Below are 5,991 nucleotides of genomic sequence, written 5' to 3'. Positions count from 1 at the left end.
TCCTCCCTCAAATGGCACAAGCAATGGGAGCCTTATATTACATCCATGTGATGTCACTGCAAATTTGACTAACACAATCAGGAAATCTTGGACTCATAGAATAACTTGTTGCCGTCTGAAGAAACCATGGAGAAAATTATTTAACTGAAACATCTCAAACCTCTCTGGGGGCCGGGATATGTTCAGAGGAGGCGACTGGGGATTTTATGCCTTTATGTTGCCATCTTTCATACTCTTGTAAATATGCAGCGGTAAAAACCGGGTTCAGAGTCTCTAATATTTAGTAACTGACAATGAAAGGAAAATAAAGTGCTGTTCAAAACCTTTGGGGGAGTCTATCACTTTTTTTTTGTTCTGTGCTTTCCTCTCCCTGGTAAAGAAAAGCCTCCCCACAGCATGACACTGCCACCGCTATGTTTACAACAGAGGTGGTGTGTTCGGAGTGATGTGAAGCATTGAGTACTTTAATACGCTTAATGTTTTGCATCTAACCAGAACATTTTCTTCCACGTGCTTTCTTTAACCCGATCGTGGCGTGTGGCAAACTGGAAAGCTGACATCTATTGGCTTTCTTTCAACATTGCTTTTCTTTTTTTTCTCCACTCTGGCACAAAGACCAGATTATGTCAGAGCGGAAAAAAGGAGCTAATAATTGCCTGGTCATTCAAAGTTAACTCCAGAGTTACTGTGGGCGTCTTGGTTGCCTGTATGATCGACAGTCTCTTTGCTTTCTTGGTAGGTTTGTAGCTGTAAGTCTTTCTAGTCTCAGATGAGTGCTTGAACAGCTTTTTTAGTCAGTGACTTGAAGCAATCTGCTGGGTTTCCTTAGATAGGAAACATTTTAACCAATCTGTCCGTATGATTCAGTAGAATTGAGTTTGTAAAGTGCCTTGAGATGAAACGTGTCATGAAAAGGCGTTAAATATGTAAACGGAATTCAATTCAATTGGATTTAAAGCTTGTAATATAGCTCAATACCTAGCACTGCATGAACTTCTCTGCAGCTTTCTCCCTGAACTGTCTGCGGTGCTCCTCGGTCTCCATGATGCTGTTTGTTCTCTAAGAAACCCCCGAGCTTCACAGAAGAGATGAATTTATACTTAGATTAAAATACACACAGGCACACTTTATGTGCAGTTCTGCATATGACATATTTTTTTGGATGCATTGGATTGTATTAAGAAATTTCGGATTAAAGGGGGAAGAAATGCATACCACGTATTCCACATTTATATTGGTTAAAAAAATACCGAAAAAAATGTTTTGCCAAAGTCGTATGTTGCTCTATAGATGTATGTGATTGTAAATTTAACACAATCTTAAAGGTATGAAAATATTTGCAAAGCACTGTACGTTGCCATAGTTCAACAAGAGGGGCTAACTGAAAGTGAAAAAAGGAAGACATAAAACTTTGAAAACCTTCTCAAAGCCTAGAGATCTATGGATTCAAACGCATATTATGCTCAGCTAGATTTGATGACTTGAGGAGTCAGATGTGGCAAGGCTCAAAACATTATCACCTTTAGGGCCTCTGCAGTCACTGCGGCTGGCCTGGCTGCGTCCAGGCTGGCGGAACGTCATCTGAAAAACAGCTCAGAGCCCTTCTATTGTTTCTCGCTGTCTCTATAGTAATAACCAAAACAGGATACACTGTCGGATAACGAAACAAAAGTGCAACTGCGGCAGCCAAGAATTCACCGGCAGAAGAAGAAGAGGGGCTGGACCACACCCGTCGGCTGCAAGCTGTAGGCTACTGTTTTTTCCTAGACAGAGCGCCCCAGTCCCTGTTTCTGCGTTTGTAAAGTAGAAGAAGTCCCTTTTCACCTCATTTACAGTAAAACTAACCCAAGAAAGAATGCTGCTGTTATTTAGGATGATTGATTTAAAGCAGCCTCCTTGGCACACTTAAACAACCGTTTACACCATAATCCTCGTAACGTGTTTCCATTGCACATGCAGCATTCCCAGCCAACTATTTAACATACCTATTAAACACTGTCCAGGGGAGGATTCATACAGGTGTTCACAAACAAATAAGCACTAAACAACATCCAGAACTGCACAGACTCGCAGTCATGTAGACCCAAGGACGCACAAGAGCATTTAACTTAAGTAATTCACTGATGTCATGCAAAGAGTAATGGAAAGCCAGATGTTATGTAACCTGGCTGTTAGAAAACGTCCCCCCTGCCAAAACACACAGATGAGGGCACCATGATGTAATTCAGGGTCCACACGCTACATACAATCTATACCCCATACTTTAAAAAGAAAAAAAAAATCGTTTTCGCATTACAGCATGACCACAAACCTCAGTGTGTTTTGTTGGGATTCAGCTTATTAGAGCAACACAACGTAGCGTGTAATGGATGGTGAGGTGGAACTAAAACGGCACATGGGTTTCTAGGTTTTTTTTGTTTCCCCTTTACAAATGAAAATCTGAAAAGTGTGGCATGCTTTTGGATTCAGTCCTCTTGACTCTGACAGCCCTAAAATAAAAAAACGTTGCAACCAACTGGTTTCAGAAGATGGCTAAATCTTAAACAGAGCCTACCTGAATAAAAATCCAGCTGTTCTGTGAAGAAACAACTGCTTTAAACTTCTCCAGTTGAAGGTTTAGATTATGAAACATGGTGGAAAAGTAACATAGCACATCATTCTGGACGTCCACTCATGGCAAGACCTTAATTAATGACATTTACCTGAGTCCAACTTTTAACACATTAAGTTAAAAACCTTGGTAGAAATAACCAGTAAATAACCCACAGGTGCAATAATATAGAACAAGACTATTCGGATGAATGAGGACCGAGACATCCCCAACATTACAATTAAGGAAATTAAGGAAAAAATTTAGGAAAAGAAATTAAGTGAAAGAAAGTGTACAAGCAAAAATTTGTACACTTATTAAAGCTGTTAGACGTCTAACACGTGAGAAATAAAATACACTGAGGGTCAAGGAAGTCAGCTGCAGCTGTCAAGCAGATGAGGCTGCAACTATGTCCACGACCATGCAGGCCAAAGCACATAGAAGAAAAAAAAAACTACGGAATAAACATGCAATGAACATGCGAAAGACATGCAAACAGAGGAAAAATGCAGCAACAAGTATCGGCACAGGGGATGTGAGGAATGGCAAGAACCCGAAAGGTCAAACTTCAGTGTCTAAACCGTCTAAAATTAAATTGAAATGGTCAAATCAAATTAAAACAGCAAACCCCCCCCAAAAAAAATCAGCATTCTCTCTCTCTCTCTGGCCTGAGACAAACCACTGACTACACCATATGATGAAACATCATGGTGGTACCATGGGAGCGTCACGTTGTGAAGATGTTTTCCTTCACCCAGGACTTGGAAGCTGGTGCAGATGAAGCTAAATACAGAACAATTCTAGGGAGAAAACCTGTTAAAAGGCTGCAAAAAGACTAGAGCTAGAGCTACAATGGGCCGGTTTACATCAAGGTATACTCTGGTGAGTTAAAGTCCAGCCCAGACCCAAATTTTATTGACAATCTATGAAAAGTTAAAAACCGATGTACACAGAAGCTCTCCATCCAAAGTGACTGAGCTATTTTGCAAAGAGAAATGAGCAAAACCTTCAATTTCTACATGTGCAAAGCACTTAGAGATGTAATTGTAACTGCTGCAAAGTGTGTTGTGCAACATATTGACCCAGAGGGATGGTTAAAGGTGCGTAGCACACCTGCAAGGTTTTTATTTGTTTAAAAAAAAAAGGTTTTGAAATCCATATATTACTTCCCTTCCTTTTACAATGTGCTGCTTTGTGTTGCTTTATCACCTAAATTGCCATTTAAATACATTCACGTCTGAGATTTTAACTTGTCCAAACATGAAAAAGTTCAATAATTATCAGTACTTGTGAGTTTTCTATTTGTTCAAGATTTTGAACAGGATTCAATTATCCAGGACTTTAGATAGCCATAGATCTGTGTGCAGACAATAAAGAAAGCAAATTATGTAAAAGAGGCTTTTATTTCCATAATTAACACATACAGTACATTATGTTCTTACCAACATAAAAAGTGCAATATGCATTCAAACTACAGCAATGTACAGTACAAAAATTACTGCATAATTAAAATAGAAAAAGGAAAATAAAAAGGTTACAAAACTGTGACGTAACCTATTGTGAACGTCGTCACAAAAGCTTTAAAAACTCACTGATGATATGAGCATAAAAGCTTAACAGCTATGAGCCCAGCGACTCCTCCCATTCTCCGACTACTCCGAAAGGTGCAAAAAGAGGTGACAGCATTTCAATATGTACTCGGTTGACATGAGGGATTCACATATTTCTTACAGCTTTCCAAAATTGCTAAGACGCCGAAAACAACCGTGATCCACATTTCGAGAAAAAAAAAAGAAAAAAAAAAGCACAAATGAGCTTGAAAACATTGGCAGCACTTTGAACTGAATTCAAGCCAAAGAACGCTTACAGGTAGTCTTTACGCTGTATTTTCATTTTTATATACGTCAGAAATGTTCAACACAGATGTAAGGGTGACTCTCACACGAGCCGTTTTTATTTCGATGTCAAGCCATGCTGCGGGACTCCTCGTCATGACGCTTCCCCCAAAATATTGTGCAATGTAGGGAAAGGATGAGGTTATTAACATTCCTCCAACGCTATTTTGGAAGATAGCTCGCCAGAATCGGCTCAATAACAAATTACAAAACAAAAAGCAGTGCAAAAAGGAACAACAAACTCAGAAAGATTTCTGTTTCTGTTTGTTGAAAACAGCAAATATGCCTCTGGCAACGGTTGCAGTCCCATCCCATTCACTCACTCACAGACCTGTGTATAAAACACATTAGTTAAAAAAAAAAAAAAAAAAATCAATCAATGTCCTCACTTTGACCCAGCATCACTGAAAGAAATTCAATTAAAAGGAATAGTTCAGATTTTCTGAGGTGAGGTCCATAAAGCAGTTCATATCCTACCTGCAGAAAACTCTCTTGGCGTCTCCTTAGTTTGTATAAATCCATAATAACCGAGAGGCTGAAGCTAACCGCCAGTTCCAGATGTTTTACCATCTCAAAACTATTCAAATCTCACGAGCGTCAGAGCAGTTTATGGCTAACGCTGTTTACAGTTGTTGTCTCGTTCGGACTTGGCCGTTCATCAACACGGCAGCCATCTTTATTTCACAGGAGACGGAGGAAGGAGGCGGCGTTGTGAAACTGCTGCCGGGGAAGGATCAGCTTAAGGTTGCCGGACAGGATAACCGTCTAAAATGATATAGTTGGGTTTTTACACCGCTTCTGTTGTCTCTGGATAAAAAAGGCCTTATCCTTATCCTCTCTCAGTACCTGTTTCACTGGGGAAGCTCAGGGTGGTACGCCGCCTCCGATCTCATTATTCCTGTTAAATAATCAACGGTTCAGGGTAAATACCCCCCCCCTCCCCAAACACAACAGCTGCAAGGGTTCAGTGGGTTTTATTTAAGATGTTTAATGATCATTGGGATTGAAATATGACACCACTGAACCTTAAAACGTTTAATATAAGTACTGAAAACCTGGAAAAATTACAACAAAACGCCTAAAAGTGACACGATTAAATGTAAGACTGTTTGTGACTCTGTAAGACTGTGCAGAAATCAAGTTTAAAGGTTAAAATAAGAAGTACTCGTATAAACTGCTGTAGTGTTTTTGAGATCAGACTTATTTTAGGACAGCAGAAGTCCGCTCTGGTTTTGGCTGCTCTAGAACCAGCTTCAGCCTCCAGGACCAAGTCACCTGGATTTACAGCTTGGCAACTAATTATTCACCCCCCCCCCCCACCCCCCAAAAAAAATCTTCCAATTTTACCGACATGTTTCCTCTGGCTGGATGTAATATGAATGTTTTGGAGCCAGACTCCTAACTTGACTCTGACGGAGAACCTGTGGAGGGAGCGCTAGATTAGGGTGATGGATTGAGGGCCTTCCAACCTCATAGACTTGGAGCTGTCAGCTAAATACCAGCGGA

This window comes from Fundulus heteroclitus, chromosome 12 (assembly GCF_011125445.2).
Source record: "Fundulus heteroclitus isolate FHET01 chromosome 12, MU-UCD_Fhet_4.1, whole genome shotgun sequence".
Lineage (NCBI taxonomy): Eukaryota > Metazoa > Chordata > Actinopteri > Cyprinodontiformes > Fundulidae > Fundulus > Fundulus heteroclitus.
This window is presented reverse-complemented; position numbering follows the sequence as displayed.